This window comes from Vipera ursinii (assembly GCF_947247035.1).
Source record: "Vipera ursinii genome assembly, chromosome: 9".
NCBI classification, from domain to species: domain Eukaryota; kingdom Metazoa; phylum Chordata; class Lepidosauria; order Squamata; family Viperidae; genus Vipera; species Vipera ursinii.
In genome coordinates this window covers 4596963-4614101 of record NC_139523.1, presented here as the reverse complement: position 1 = coordinate 4614101, position 17139 = coordinate 4596963, and the positions used below count along the sequence as shown (strand labels likewise).

At 44.9% G+C, this 17139-nt stretch overlaps 1 protein-coding gene across 2 annotated transcripts in view; it reads left to right on the top strand.

Annotated features, from left to right (window-relative positions):
- The window catches only part of LOC310644685 (uncharacterized protein), a 41501-nt gene extending 29528 nt beyond the window's left edge, over positions 1-11973 (top strand). The window contains exon 4 of one of the 2 annotated variants that reach the window (XM_083369946.1): positions 11756-11973. The gene's annotated coding sequence lies outside the window, so the exon portion shown is untranslated. Of the gene's footprint in view, positions 1-7562; positions 9609-11755 lie in introns of those variants that run through there. The other variant, XM_083369947.1, reaches the window with a different exon arrangement.
- The last annotated feature ends 5166 nt before the right edge of the window (positions 11974-17139 follow it).

The window sequence follows — 17139 nt, the reverse complement described above, 5'->3', positions numbered from 1 at the left end:
GCAAAAGCCCTAATAAGCAGGCATATACATAGAATGAAGGCTACTGCTAAGCTTGTAAGCCGCCCTGAGTCTTCGGAGAAGGGCGGGATATAAATGGGATTAAAATAAAAAATAAAAAAAATTGATTGCCATTTGTGACCTTCCGGGGGGGGAGGGGGGCTTCTAACAAGCAAAGTCAGCGAGGGAAGCCAGCTTTGCTTTATCACACATAATTCACTCAACAGTCATGGCAAAAACGGTCATAAAATTGGGTGTGTGCCACTGAACGACTGCAGAATGCGTCACAATTGGGGACTGTGGTCGTAAGTCAAACACTATCTGTAACACCATTTCAGAATCAGAATTGAAACATCCACCCGTGAAGCGGTTCCCTTCAGCTCAGGAATGCAAACGCTGCACTGAAGGGATCTCTGGCTTTCTACCTGCTTTGCCCTTGAAGGGGTTCATCTGCGATCTTTTAACACAGGATTAAGGACTAGATCCATTGATATCATAACAACTTTTACCCCGGCTGGTTCCTCATTGTACAGTGGGTCTTCAATGAAGTTGGAAACTGCTTTCCTGTGTTTTTCTTAGAAAACCACACAGAATACCGCTACTGTATCCGTAATCTCTTGAATCTCACTCCCCCCCACCAAAAAAAAATAATCCTGCACTTGCCAAAAAAAGCGTTAGAGGAAGAACAGGCCTGTTTTTCTCCTTTTCTCCCAAGACTTGAGCCCAATGAAGCAGAATGGCAGGGGATTCGGCACAGTAAAATGCAAGCGCATTTAAACTTTTACTGTCAATTATGACGCCTTTGAAGAGTGGGGTAGATTAATTCATGGAGGCAATGGCCATTGACAGTTTCCATTCTAGCCTTCTTTTATTTAGGCAGTTATTGGTTTTAAATAGTTGCATATTGCTTGCTGCTCCTGAGGCAAAGCCTTTTTATAACCTGTTGAACCTCCATGTCCAGAAGCAGTATCTCCTCGAATTCCAAGCCCTGGAGGGCAGCAATTGACGAGAACTCTTGCCTTGCTGGATTGCCTGTGCAACAGAAAACTCAGCCCAAAGATCTGTTCTCTCATCCAGCTGCTCGGCTTGTATTTCTTGCCTTTTAAATTTCTTTGCAGCGATTTTCGGTATAAAAGGCTAGGAAGAAAAGAACTGGTGGGGATGGGGGTGTGGAACTTCCCCTCTCTCCTAGGCACACACAGTTACTCCGGATTTTTGCATAGATATTTATGCAGAGCAACAGAAGCCGATATCCAGTGGAATATCAGGTGGCACAAAACGGTCTTGTGTTTCTTCCTACTATGGCTTTGCCCCCCCCCCCCCAAAAAAAAACACCTTCTCAATTGCAGCTCTTTGAAGGGTGTTGGGGAGAGGATGTTAATTTCAAATCAACATATGTTGAAGCTCCATTGATGCTCTCTGGCCTAGTAGCCTCCCCCTGCTTGACACCCTAAAGAAGGTGTAGGCCAGGGGTAGGCAACCTTGGCTCTTTTATGACTCGTGGACTTCAACTCCCAGAATTCCTGAGCCAGCTATGCTGGCTCAGGAATTCTGGGAGTTGAAGTCCACGAGTCATAAAAGAGCCAAGGTTGCCTACCCCTGGCATAGGCTGTTAGAAAATTTACTCTGATAATACAGGTAGTCCTCGATTTACAACCGCCACTGAGCCCAACAATTCTGTTGTTAAGTGAGACATTTGTCAAGTGGGTTTTGCCCCATTGTACGACCTTTCTTCCCACAGTTCTTCAGTAAATCACTGCAGTTGATAAGTTAGTAACCCGGTTGTTAAATGAATCTGGCTTTGCTTGTCCGAAGGTTGCAAAAGGGGATCACATGACCCTGGGAGACAGCAACCGGCGTAAATATGAGTCAGTTGCCAAGCGTCCGAATTGTGATCACATGACCATGGGGATGCTGCAATGGTCGTAAGTGTGAAAAAACGGTCGTAAGTCACATTTTTCCGTGCTGTTGAAACTTGGTCGCTAAACGAACTGCTGCAAGTGGTGGACTACCTGTACTCTATAAAATTTGCCTTTATTCGTGAAAATTTACTCTGCACATGTTCCCAGATGCTGATGTGGTTGGCATTCCTGGGCTTCCTTCACCAACTTTGTTCATGATGCCAAACTATTCTGAATAGGGATAGACCGTGGAAGAATATCTTAATATATATCTCAGTTTAGGATTTTTTTTTTCATTCTTTCCCCTGGTTGAAGCTTGGTAAGTAGAGATGCTATTTATATAACTCCAGCCCTGATTTATCTGCCAGGAATATTCCAATCTTGGGGGCACCACCAGCTCCTGAAGATGGTATGGATTGTATGCCTTTATTCAATGACTGCAAATGTAATAATATGTAATAATAGCAGGCGACAGCTGCTGCAGCAATTACACCATAAGAACAGTGATAATGCAGATATTTTATTTTATTTTTATTTATTTTAATTCCATTTATATCCCGCCCTTCTCCGAAGACTCAGGGCGGCTTACAAGCTTAGCAGTAGCCTTCATTCTATGTATATGCCTGCTTATTAGGGCTTTCACACACACCCCAAGCGGCATTATTACAAAGTCAGCTTAATTGCGTGTTGTTGCGATGTTATTTGGTATTAACATGAGTGAACTATGAACAATACAGTATATGTTATAAGACCTTATAATATATAACATGTAATCCAAAAAACCAAATGTTCCCGACTTGCAACCAGAATTTCCATGACTAAGCCAGGTGGCTGTTAAGTCAGTCATGCCCAATTTTCAACCTTTTTTGCCATAGTTGTTAAGCAAATCACTGCAGTTATCAAGTGAATCAAGCAGTCATTAAGGGAACCCAGCTTCCTCCCTGGACTTTGCTTGTCCGGACACTTGCTGGGACGCTCACAAATGCAATGCTGCAACCGTCATAAATGGATGCCACTTGCCATGCACCCAGGCTTTGACCACATGATCATGGGAATGCTGTAACAGTTGTAAGTGCATGGACCAGCTGTAATTCACTTTTCTCAGTGCCGTCCTAACTTTGAATGGTCGCTAGGTGAATGACAAGTCAAGGACTGCCTGTATTTTGAAACTTAAAAAGCCTAGACCTGTGGTGGCGAACCTCTGGCACATGTGCCACAGGTGACACGCAGAGCCCTCTCTGTTGGCACGAGCGCCGTTGCCCCAGTCCTAGGCCTTCAGCTGGGTTTTATAAAACCTTTTTGCTTTAGGCCTTCGCCACTGTGTGCAAAAAATATAAATGGCGATGTCCATTTTGCTCTATGAGTTCATGAGGACCTAATCCTAACCCTAAGTGGAATTTTCCTCCAATGGGATTTTCCCATGTATTTTACCAGGAAACCTAGATAGGGCAGCCTAAAAAAGTAAGTGTCCTCCTAACCTTACCCAAGCGCTTGTGAGTTTGTTGGCGATGTCCATTTTGCTCTATGACTTCATGGTGACATAACCCTAACCCTAAGTGGAATTTTCGTCCATTGGGATTTTCCCATGTATTTTACCAGGAAACATAGATAGGGCAGCTTAGAAAAGTAAGTGCCCTCCTAACCATACCCAAGCGCTCGTGAGTTTGTTGGCGATGTCCATTTTGCTCTATGACTTCATGGTGACATAACCCTAACCCTAAGTCCTTGGTGGCGAACCTATGGGACGCGTGCCACAGGTGACATGCAGAGCCCTCTCTGTGGGTACGCACGCCATTGCCCAAGTCCTAGGCCTTCAGCTGGCTTTTATAAAACCTTTTCGCTTTCGACCTCTGCCACCATGTGCAAAAAAAAAAGGTTCATTCAGTCAATCAATTTCAACTTCTCGCGGGGAAAAAAAAGATCTCGCAAAGTTGGAATTCATTGATTGAACTTTTTAGTCCCACCCAGTCTGCCATTACCCCCGTAGCGACACCCACCCAATGGGCCATGCCCACTTGGCACTCAACGATACATAAGTGGGTTTTGGGTCGCAGTTTGTGTACTCGGTCTCTAAAAGGTTCGCCATCATTGGCCTAGACCAGGGGTAGGCAACCTCGGCTCTTTTATGACTCGTGGACTTCAACTCCCAGAATTCCTGAGCCAGCCAAGCTGACTCAGGAATTCTGGGAGTTGAGGTCCATGAGTCATAAAAGAGCTGAGGTTGCCTACCCCTGGCCTAGACAATGCGTGGATGGGTAGGACAAGCCCAGAAGCCCTAAGCATAGAACTAAGACTTCTAATCTGTTGAAAACAGGCAAGGCACATAAGACTCCACTGGGGCAAATGGGGGGAGATTTCCTTTTCCACTACTGTATATACTTGGTTCTCCCCCACCCCCTGCCCCCCGCCCAGCCTCAAAAAAAGGCAACCTTCCTTGCAGGAAGCTTTGCCGTGATGCCTCCAGCCCAGCCGGAAATGCCTGTGGCCTGCTGGTGCTTACAAGGTTTGCACAGGAAACGGGCAGGACGGCTCACAATGGGATACGCTGAGGTCCAGCTAAGTCACAAACCCCTTGGCCAGCCAGCTCCAAGGCTGCCATCATTACCCTGACTGCCACAGCTTCTCTCTTGTGCCAGGGTGGGCAGAAAAAGCCTCTTTTCAGATTTTGGCTTCAGAACCAGGCAAAATGATATTCCAGCCACAGAGAGGGGCAGCTCTGTTCATTCTGTTCTGCAAACGTTCCTTCTCCAGCAGAAGGAAATCCAGAAAGGGTCAGTTTTGCACATCTGCTTTTCAGCAGCGTTCCAAAGGAGGGTGAGAGAGAGAGAGAGAGAGAGAGAGCATGACTTCATTTGTTGATATCCACATTCAAGTGAAAGGAAAGATTGCATCAATCCATCTGATGAAATGTCCTATTGCATTTTAAAAGAGACTCTTCTCGGCTATTAAAATGTTGCCTGCTGCTGCTTTATTTGAGGGGTTACAAATGTTGAGGAACAGCTGCCCCTCGTTGACCCCTCTCCCCCAAAGGTTCTTCAAATGCTACTGTTTGTTACCTCGACAAATTGAGAGATTTCTGAAAGCAGACCCAAGCTATGCAACTTGTCAAGTTCGATCAGGAGAGAGTGGGCAGAGACCGTGTGCATGAGGAAGACAGAAGCATGCCGGCTTTCATGTTTAATACTGCAACTCCCCATGTCAATAATATCTCCAAACTGCACTTTTAAAATGCTCCTCAGGCGTCTTGAGTCCTTCCTATGAACAACTTGGATGCAGAATAACAGAAGCCCCACTTTTTAAAACATGACCCATTGTTTAGTTTGGACAGGGTAACAGTGTCTCTGAGCATATGCAGAAGACTTTCCTTCCCCGCTGAGAAGCCCTCCCCACAAGGCAGGAAAATGACAATTTGACCCAAAAAAAAAGCATTTGGAGGCTCTAAAGCAGTGCCCTTTTCTTAAAGGTTTTGTTTTGAAAGAATAGATGGGTGCTGCAGCTGCCAAAAGAACTGATGCAATGCTGGGTTGCATTAACAGCGATAGCATTAAGATCATGTGAAGCGATAGTACTGCTGTACACTGCACTATTAAGGCCACAGACTAAGGCATCCAGTTCCGGTCACAACAATGCAAAAAAAAAAAAAGATGCTGACACCTACAGAGAGTATAGACAAGAGCAACAAAGGTGATTAGGAGATTGGAGGCTAAACCACATGAAGAATAGTTAAGAGAACTAGGTATGTCTACTCTAACAGAGGGAAGGACTGGGGGTGACACGATAGCAGTTTTCCAATGCTTGAGGGGCTGTCACAGACAAGAGGGGATCAACGTGTTCTCCAAAGCACCTGAGAACAAGGCAAGAAGTAACAGATAGAAGATTATCAAAGAGAGATCTTACCTAGAATTAAGGAGAAATTTCCTGTTAATGGAATTAATCAGTAGAACAACTTGCCTTCAGAATTTTATTTATTTATTTATTTTTAATTTTATTTTAATCCCATTTATATCCCGCCCTTCTCCGAAGACTCAGGGCGGCTTACAATCTAAGCACAAATCAAATGTGCTTAGCAATAGCCTTCATTCTATGTATATGCCTGCTTATTAGGGCTTTCACACACCCCCCCCTAAGCGGCATTATTACAAAGTCAGCTTATTGCCTCCAACAATCTGGGTCCTCATTTTACCTACCTCGGAAGGATGGAAGGCTGAGTCAACCTTGAGCCTGGTGGGACTCGAACCTGCACTAATTGCAGGCAGCTGGTCTTACTTAAGGAGGCATTGGCCCACTGCTCCACCAAGGCTCTTGGTGGGTGCTCCAACACTGGAAGTTTTTAAACAGAGATTAAACAGCCATTTGTCCGGAAAGGTATAAGGTCTCCCAGTGGTGGGATTCAAATATGTGAACACCCGGTTCTCTGTGTGGATGCTGCTTCCGGAAGTCCATTCTGGGCCTGGGCAACAAAAAATTAGTGTGAACCAGCTGAATCCCACCACTGGGGTCTCCTGTTCAACCAGGGGGTTGGACAAGAAGGCTACCAAGATTCCTTCCAACTCTGTTATTCTATGATTCTAAGGAAGAAAAATAGAGAACATATAAAAAGAGAAGGCACTGAAATTCAGACAGATCAATGACAAATTCAATGTTTTATGAGGCCCCCTGTCTTCTAAAGTAACTTTGAAGACTTAGGATATTGTCAAATATGTCACCTCCACTTTCCAGAGACAGCTTGAGTATCCCTATTGGGCTTCATGCTGCAAAGGCTGGCTTAACATAGCAGCATCCTTTTCTCTTGCTTCTGCTCCAAAATCTCTGGGGCAGGAGGCTGTGCCCAGCCACCTTGCAACTTGCAGTGAAATTAACCCTTGCCAGTCTGCCCCCACCTTGCTTGGCATTCCCCAGCACACCAGAGCTCTTTGGCGGTCACCTTTGGGGTCCGCCCAGCAGCTGTTTCAGCCTGCCTGCTGTTGCTGTATCTTATGAATGACGGCATTATGTTTTGAGGTTGCTCCCCCTCCCGGCTCGCCTGCCCTGTTATTTTACACTCCTGCCACCCTGGCTGCGTTTGATCATTTCTTGGCTGGAGCTGCACCTGCTGCAATGCCAGCAGAAGGAGGGAGGGAGGGAGGAGGGCAGGTGCAGCCTCAGACTCTGCCTGCTGCCAGATGCTCAGCCCCAGAGGAGTCGGGGAGGATCCTGACAGCCCAGCCCACTCTTGGCAAGGAGGTTGCAATGGTGTGCTCTGGAGCAATTCTGGCATCTCTGCAGTCTGAAGCTCGCCGATGGAGGCTGACCTCAAAGTAAACAGGCAAGTGATCCCTGCTTGGGCCAATTCAAGAGTCACTAAGGTTGGAGACATTGTAAGAGGAGTGCTGGGTTCAGCAGAAAATCAGGAGGAGTCTGGTAGCACTTTCTCTAACTGACACATTTGATTAAAAGATAGACATCCTTGGCTCAGGGCAAAGGGTCAGGTTGCAGGGAGTTTGGAAGTCCCGTGCAGACAGTCCCGAAGTAGGGCAGTTTAGGAGCTAAAATCCATCACACCCAAGGAATGTTTGAGGATGCTGATAAGAGACCGTGGCTGGCTAATTTAATGAAAGGATGGATAATGTGTCAGCTGTCAGTCCTCTGAACATCTAAGTAGGATTTGATCTCATTGGTCCTCAGATGAAAACTGGAAGTGGCCAAACCACCCCAGCAAACTGCCTTTCACTTGTTGTCAAGAATATTTCCTCAGTGTGTTGAGTGGACACCAGCAGGTGAGCTGAATTCAAAAGCATCTTCACCTTGATCCTGGAAAGAGGGAACGGTAGATCAGGATGCAGAAGAAGCAGCAATGGACGGAAACTAATCAAGGAGAGAAGCATCCTAGGAAGAAATTTCCTGACAGTGAGAACAATTAATCAGTGGAAGAGCTTGCCTCCAGAAGCTGTGGGTGCTCCATGATTGGAAGCTTTTAAAAAGAGATTGGACAACCACTTATTTGAAATGGTAAAGGTTTTTTTGCTTCAGCAGGGGGTTGGACTAGAAGATCTCCAAGGTCCCTTCCAACTCTATTATTCTATAAGATTCTAAACAAGATCCCTTCCTCCTTTTCAAGAGGAGAGATCTCCTATAAATCTCAAGCCTACATCCCTGTTCCCATTAGCACAGTTCTGTCCGCACGGTCTGCTTTTTAATTAAGCATTTAATTTGCACTAAGTATTCAAATGCTGGTGCAATCACAGTTAAACTATGTTCTAGCTAAGCTTTCTTTAAAAACTAAAAATCATTTTGATTTAGAAATAAAACTTCTCTGCTGCAGTCTTTACATTTGTGCTGTAATAATACTTTCATTTTACCCTTTAAAAAAGAAAATATTTGCAGGAGTATGTCTATTAAAAATGCCTGCTGATGTGAAGTCAGGACCTGATGTTAAAAATGTCATCCAAAAACCATCCTTTCTTCCTCCAGAAAGCAGCAGTTGTAAAGCTCACGAATTGGAAATAAACATCTAACATCCATTGGAAAAGCAACCAGCCATTCCGGGTTGCAACCAACTTTCTACCTTAAGGAGGAGTCAGGGAAATTGGAACCAGTTCAGAGAGCAGTGAGGATGGGGAAAGAATTGGAAACTCAGCCTCAGGAGGAGAGTTGGAGGAACCAAGGATGTTAAACCTTGAGAAAAGAGGAGCCCTTTGGGAAGTTGTAACCTTCCTCCTGTATCTGAAGGGTTAATGTGCACACCTAAACGTTTGCTGCTTTTACAGAGCTCAGGATAGTTAATGATATCGAGGTGCAAAATTAAAGAAAGGCAGATTCCAGATCAATATGAGGATGAATTTCCTGACAACAAGAGTAGTTTGATGGGCAGAATCAAATTGCAGCTGCTGTGCAGGCTGGACAGCCAAATTGGTGGTAGTGGGTGTGTGTGTATTAATTGGGCTGAACTGGGTGCCTACAAAACCTCTTCCAACTCTTGGATTCCTGGACTCCAGGATTCGTTCCCCATTTTCATTTGTATTTAATATCAACAGTCTCTGCAAGGTGCCAGTTTTGACCCTCCCAATACTCTGCTGCTTCATTCAAATGTATTATTTGTTTGCTTGCTTGTCTATTAGATTAACTCCATCGCAACTCTGGAGGGTGTTCAATAAAAGGCAGTGGAAAATAATGGACTACGGTACAAGATGCAGAAAACAACAACAACCCCAACAACCCAAAAAAAAGAAATCCACCTGGCAATGTAGTTTTTCAGCTACATCCAATGGTGCTGCCTTCGTCTCAGTGAGCTCAAATTGTGGTTAGCTCTCTTCCTATTGAAGCCTGTTTTTCCTCCCTCCACCCTCCAAGCTGTGTAAACTCTGTTGGGTTTTGTCTCTGGTCACTGGCAGGAATGTCGGGCATCTTTTATTTGTCTATTTAAAGAGCCAGTTTGGTTTAATGGTTAAGACTCCCGGTTAAAAAGCAGGAGACCACGAGTTCTAGTCCTACCTTAGTCATGAAAGTCAGCTGGGTGACCTTGGCCCAGTCCCTCTCCCTCAACCCAAACCACCTCACAGGGTTGTTGTTGTTGTTGTTGTTGTTGTTGTTGTTGTGGGGAAAAGACAAGGAGGAAAGTGTGTTGGATATGTTCGCCACCTTGAGTTATTTGTAAAAATAATAAAGGCAGCATACAATATACATTTCTGTAGCCACCCATCTTGTAACCAACTTTGAGTGGCTCCTAAAGGCATCCGGAATGGAGACACCGGGGTGGGGTTGGGGGGGTCAGCAACGGGGATGACCAATTTCTTTCTTCCCATTCCAGAGAGGGACAAATAACAATTCAACACAGCGGTGGGGAAAGATCCTGGAGCTGTTAGCCGGGATCTAAGCTATCATTGCCTATTTATTGGATGCTCAAAGAGGTTTCCTGGCTTGTTGTAAAAAATGGCGTCGCTCAGGGGTGTCACCGCACCCCTATTTTATATGCCATCTTGAACCTTTTACACACACTCATGCACACATGCAGACACCACACACACATACTGTGACACCCCTAACAAAAAGTATATTTTGCAGTTCCTGTCCCCTCCTGACCACCTTACATGAGATTCATATGGTTACAAGGGAACCATACATGTGGCTCTGGCAGATAAGGGCTGGGGTGGTGGTGGTGGGGGGAGGTACTTGACTGACATTCCACCCCTGCTTCCTCCCTCCCTCTTGGCTCCAATTCCCAGGTCTTCCTGTTGACCCTGGCTTTTTTCGAGCTGCCTTCCTAAGCCCGTGCTCTTCCTTCCCTTGGCTATTTCCTGCCTTCGGTGACTCTCCTGTGCCAATGCCCTGCTTTGATTTATGGTCCGCTTCCTTTGCCCGGTCCCCGTCCAGCCTCACTGCACACATCCCAAAGAGCCTCGGCAGGAATGCAGGAATCGGAGCCCCTCAGCTCCGGCCAGGCCGTCTGACGTCTTTCCAGGAGGAACCCTGCAAGGGAAGGGCCCCTCCCTCCCTCCAGCAAGCTGCTGCCGTGTGGAGGTGCAAGACAGATGCTCGGATGCTCAGCATATTCATTCAGAGCGGTGAGGAAAGTCTGGGCCAAGGAAGGAGAAAATGGGGTCCCTCCCTGTCTTCCACATTCCTGTCAGCGCAGTCACCTTCCCTTTGGAGCAGGCTGCTTTGCGCCATATCCCTTCCAGAGCTATTCCTCCGGCCCTTTGTTCAGAAGGCAGCATCCGCTCAACTCTCCCGACTTCCTCACAAGCCTCCTCAACAAAATGTGATTCAGGAAGGCCCCGAGCCAGCTAGGAAGAGATACTTAGTGGCTTTGCTGGTCTACTTAATTCCACCTCAAGCAATGGAATCACCTCTTTAAAATATCCAAATGAAGGGGGGGTTTCCTCCTTGGAATCGTGCAAAGCCGTAACTCAAAAGCTTTGCTTGCAGGAAGCATGGAGGGTTTGGGTTTGGGTTTCATTATAGACAGACCTTAAGTTACAACCATTTGAAGTTACAAAAAGCACTGGAAAAAAATTGACTCCTCGCACTTGCAACCATTGCAGCCTTCCCCACAATCACATGTTCAAAAACTGGGCACTTGGCAACCCAGCATGCATTTATGAATGTTGCAGCATCCTGGGGTCAAGGAATCACCATTTGTGACCTTCCCAGCCAACTTCTGACAAGCAAAGTCAATGGGGGAAGCCGGATTTGCTTAACAACGCTGGTGTTCACATAACAGTTGCAGTGATTTGCTTAATAACCACGGCAAATAGATCACAAAATTGGACGCAACTCGTTTAATAACTGCCTTACTTAGCAAAAGAAAACCTGATCCCAATTGCGGTCATAAGTTGAAGTCTACCTGCAGTTATTTACAGTATCACCAGAACAGCTTGGCAGTTCCAATTTTATCTCCTGGTTGCCATAACGCTCCCAGGCCGTGATTTACACAGTCTTATCTTTTTGTTTCTTCTATTGCAAAACACCAAGGAGATGGAAGGGTGAGAGGATAAGCCATTTTTGTTAAACCAGAGGTTTTTGGGTATTGCCAACCTTCCCCAGTAAAAGCTCAAAATGTGATCTGCAGAACTAATACCACACTGCTATTACACTACTTATCCTTTATATCAAGCAGAATGAGGCAATATTATCATTACTTCCTGAACAAGTATTCCCTTGATTAATCTGAATTAATGATAATGCCTTCCTCCATTGTCCATCACCAGAGATTTTAAAATTCTTCCTCTTTGTGGTTATCCATTTTAATCTATCAGCATGAATAACATGTTTCACCAAGCATTAAATCTAAATGTAGTTATTAAACATTCAAATTTAGACCTTTCATCTGTTCTACCAGGAACAATTAACAGGAAGTAAATGGCTTTTGTTTTAAACAGGTTATGTTCAACAAAGGAAAGCCCACCTCTACATCTGTAGAAGTTAAGATAATTCTCCTCACAGAAACAGGAAGAGTTATCCATCACTAAATCAAAACTGCTTTTAACCCATTAACTGTATTACAGTGTCTGTATTTTTTTTTCCCTAGTATATTTTTGGCATTAAGCTCTTCATGATAAAAAAAATTAAAACATTGGACAACATCCAGGGCTCAGAATGAATCTACAATTTCGTGTGTATTTTCAAGAGTATCTTTCAAGATTAAATTTATATTCCTTCTTGTTCTAATAACAATTCCATGATGCATCTCTTAACACAATTTCAACCGCAGGGGAGGCTCAGAAAATTAAGGAATTGATAACCATAGCCATAGAAAACCAATAAAGGAGACTATTTGTAGCTCGGGGTTGAAATGTTGGCTCCTTGGTGCTCTCTGAGGTTGGTTGTTTTCTTGCAGATGTTTCATTACCCAAACTAACTGATGATGTTAAATGTCTGCCAAAAAACCTATCCCTTTTTTTACACATATACAAAGACGCAGTGCTTTTTTAATAAGAAAAACAGTGCTGGAACTCACATCTTGTTAATCTTTTATTTACCTTTCGTACGTAGTCAATCACACCCACCCACACACGTCAGTTGGGTAAAGAAACATAATGGTCGTCGCCCGCAGTAAGCACAGCACGCAACCACATGACCAATCACAAGCCGAGCAGTGCCCCAAGCTGAGTAGCCGGATGAAGTACGCACGCATTGGACTTGACACACAAGCAGCCTGCATGCACTGTCATGTGGGCCAAACATCTAATTTTCAAAAGTTACTTTTAAAACTTGGAAAATCTGTCAAAAAAGGGTGCTGGAACTTCGCACTGCAAAGACATATGTATGGAAACCCCTAAATGTCAGCCAAATCCTGGCACATCACATTGAGCCCCAAAGCCAATGTATGATGCAATCTTAACAGAGACAACTGTCTCCAAATTAAATTGGCTTGCAATGAATGTGAATCTTGCCTGCATGGAATAGGGCAGATAGTAGGCGTGAAGACGTGGTCCCTTGTCTTTGAGGACATTTTGAATCAACTTTTCTTAACGTTAGCAACTTGAAGACGTGTAGACTTCAATTCCCAAAATTCCCCAGCCAGCTGAGGAATTCTGGGAGCAGAAGTCCACACGTCTTCAAGTTGTCATGGTTGAGAAACATTGCTTTAGATTGCCCCATTCATTGGGCAAAGCTGCATTCAGTGTAGAATTAGTCTTTGACTTATGATCAGTCACTTGACAACAGCCTGCCTCCCGAAGTAGTGAATGTTCCAACACTGGAAGTTTTTAAGAAGAGACTGGACAGCCACTTGTCTGAAATGGTATAGGGCAGGAGTAGGCAACCTTGGCTCTTTTATGACTCATGGACTTCAATTCTGGCTGGCTGGCTGGCTCAGGAATTCTGGGAGTTGAAGTCCATGAGTCATAAAACAGCCAAGGTTGCCTACCGCTGGTATAGGGCTTCCTGCCTGAGCAGAGGGTTGGACTAGAAGACCTCCAAGGTCCCTTCCAGCTATATTATTATTATTATTATTATTATTATTATTATTATTATTATTATTATTATTATTATTATTATTATTATTATTATCTGAAGTTACAATGGACTCCACAAAACTACCTATAATTGATTTGAAGTTATGAGCCTGCATTTACAGCCGTTTGAAACCTGTGGTCACCTGACTGCATTTTACAAGGGTTTTGCTCCAAACAGGCTTTTACTTGCAGTTTTCAGCAAAACTGGCTTCATTTAACAACCTGGCATTCACATAATGACCGCCACAAAAAAGGCCACAAAATCGGCTCAGTCATGTGGATAACCCAATTTACGACTGTCGTGAATTACCACTGCAATCGGCAGGCTCCATTACGGTGGTAAGTTGAGAACTACTTGTAACAATTGTGGAGGGAAGTCCACAGATTTGCACCCTCACACATCGGATTTGAAGCAGGAGATGGTTGAAGTACATATAGGAGCTTTAGGCCGATCAGATTCATAGGTGTCAAAACTGCCCTCGAAGTCAGGATATCACCTTCAAAATTTCAGTTCATTGCTAGCATGATTGGACTCCGTTATGATCAAGAAAACCCTGGGCCATTCAGTAACCACCCAGAAGTGCAAGGAACCGGTATTTGTATCCACAATTTCTCCACTGATTTTCTGCAAGGCTAAAAGCACACGAGTCCTGCAAATTTCAAACTTCCACTTTTGAACCGCAACATTTCCTACTCCTTTGGCAAGACGGGCCATGCTGCTGTGCTTGGAAGCATGTTGCACGATACGACATGAGAGAGCTGGACGATGGTGGTTCCCATTGCATTCTTCCACATCTCTCTCACGACCAGCAAAATGAGCCTTGCTTTAAAAAAAAATGCAGAATAAATGATGCAAAGGAAGGGAAGCTGTAGGGAGACATTCAGTTGAAAGAGACGTGTGAGGTTTCTTTGGCAAGCAATTTAGGTTGCCTGGCAGCAGAATTTCATTTTAATTTAATCGGCCAAGATGCTGTGCACAGAGCCCTTTATGTCCCAGGGCTGCCCATGGTTTACATGAATGCATCCTTCAAAGCCACTCCCCTCTGACCCCACACCACATTAGGGTAGGGTCTTGTATTTCCTTGTATTTCCTGTTTCTAGGTGGCTGGTTCCCAAACTGCCAAGTTTGCTTTATTTTGTCAACAGCATTTCCGGCTTTATGGCGCTAAGGAGGGCTCGGGGAAGATGAGTTTGTGAGTCAGAAGGTGACTCACTCCCCAAGCTTGCAAGGGCATGATGTAGCCAGTGCGGACATGCCCAGGAGAAGCATGGGTCAGCATGGCAGGTCCTGTCAGGACGACGATTCAGGGGGTTGCAATGTTTGGCGCAACACAGGATGAGCGTGTTTCTGGTGCGGCCGTGCCAAAGTCCTGATTCACCCCAGGAGAAGGGAAGAGAATCAGCTTCCTTCTCCAGATTGCGCCACCAACACAACTCTCCCCTCTCCTTCCCTCCCAGGCGAGAGTTTTCTGCTCTCCACCCAGGAGCAGCTGTGGCCCGCAGAGCATGAATGAAGCCACATGGGCGGGACGTGTCTCCCTGCTTGGAAAGTCTCCTCCCTGGCCGTGGCATTTTGAGAGCAACCAGCATGCCTTCAATGCTTCACACTGGACACAATTTCATTCCTCCTTGCAATCATCCTGCCCCATCGTTGGGTGGTCCAGAATTTCCTCCACTGAAGCCAAATCTATGGGGGAAAGTTTGTCCAAGGCAGAGATTAGCAAACTGAGATTCTGGGCTGCATGTGGTAGGGTTAAGGGGGGCTTCCAGAACTCCAAAATGTATTCCCAAATTGTCACTTTTAATACCACAGAAGTGGGAAAGGTTAACGGCAGAAAATGGATGATAGAAGGAGTATCGTTTCAATTATATATAATTTTAATCAAACACAAATGACATGCAATGTAGTTTTGTTTTGGCCCCATCTTGTATTTTGGGGAACCAGCCCTCAGCATACTCCCCCTCCCCAAAGCCAGGTCCAGGGTGTGAACTAGAAAAAAACTGCACTCTTTGAACTGTGTCTGTCTCTGAGCTGACGACCTACCACTAAAAACTGCACAGGTGAAGATTTTGAGCATGAGATGCTCAGCAGATATTTCTATGACAACCAAGATTAAAATAACGCCAGCCGTAGTCTGACCAGCGGTAATCTCCGTCTTTCTGCAGGATGTGGTCACAAAGCCAAGATGTAGGTCACAAAGGCACAACTGAAGCATCATAATAAATGCGGTGGCATTCAAATTTGTGAACAACCAGTTGTCTGTATGGATGCCGCTTCCGGAAGTCAATTCTGGGCCTGGGCAACAAGAAATTAGCTACCATTTCTGCCGAAAATGGTGCAAACTGGCTGAATCCCACCACTGCATATGAATGAAGGATTAACAGTAATTGTCTGCTGTTTCAAAGCCCTAATCCAGTGTTTCTCAACCTTGGCTACTTTAAGACTGGTGGACTTCAACTCCCAGAATTCCCCACCCATGCTGGCTGGAAAATTCTTGGAATTGAAGTCCATCCATCTTTAAAATGCTTAAATACTAGACCTTAATGTTATAAAAGTATTCCAATTATCATCTTGAATGGGCAGAGAACAGGAGGGAAAGGAGTGATTTTCAAACCGCCGCTCAGCCAACCCAGTTAGGTTACATTCCAACTAGAGGTTCCAGGTTCAAAGCTCTAATAATCATCTGGAGCAGTCTTATCTTAGCAAGTGTAAGGTGTGTGGACTTCAACAACCAGAATTCCCCAGCCAATCATGCTGGCTGGGGGAATCTGGGAATTGAAGTCTACACATCTTCAAGCAGAACGAACGGTTGCAGGTATTTCAGAACTGTGGCTTTAGAAAAGGTTAAGAAGAACACCACAAATGAATCGCTCCTGGACCTCATATGGGCCTGGTGTGTAAGTAGATGACGGTCTAGAACACAGGTCTGCAACCTGCGGCTCCGGAGCCGCATGCGGCTCTTTCAGCCATCTCCTGCGGCTCCCAGTCCTCTGCCATGTGCAGTCCAAAAAAAAAAAAAAGGTGAGACTAAAAAAGTTCAACCAATCAATTCAAATATGCAGGGTAGGTGCATATCTCCCCTTGGCTCCACTCTTCAGTCAAACCCTGTTCTGTGCATGCATGCATGTACGTGCATGTGCACACATTTTTTGCGGCTCCCAGTTTTTCCTTTTGTGAGGGAACCGGCTCCGAGTGGCTCTTTCACTGTTTCAGGTTGCTGACCTGAAAGGAAGATCAAAGACATTTTTGGAGTTACTGCTGGCTATTGCTGGGACAGGCCAAGATGGCAAGCATTTGTCACTCTTTGTCAAAGGCAGACCCAATGACAAATAGCCCACAACTTGCTACCATTTATTTAGCAATAGCTCAAAGTTAAGCTGAAAAAAAGTGACTTATGATCAATTCTTGAATTTACAACTGTCACAGCATCCTTGTAGTCATGTGATTGTGATTCAGATACTTGGCAACCTTTCCACATTTACAGTGGTTGCCACGTCCCTGGGTCACATGATTGCCACATGCGACTTTCCCATCTGTCTTCAAAGCAAAGTCATTGGGGAAATCAAACAGGAAAAGTGGCAAATCGAGATCACATGATGTCTCGCTTAATGAATTTATTCCCAATTTCCCAATCCCTATTGTGGTCATAATCCAAGGACTACCTGTAACTAGCTAATCTTCCTATTGTTTCAGAAGTTCTAGGGTTGAAGCACAGGAAAGAACACACACACACATCACAGGAAAATATGAGGCTCAGCAACACACATACAGAAACACACATAGACTGGGCTTGGATTTGGAAGCA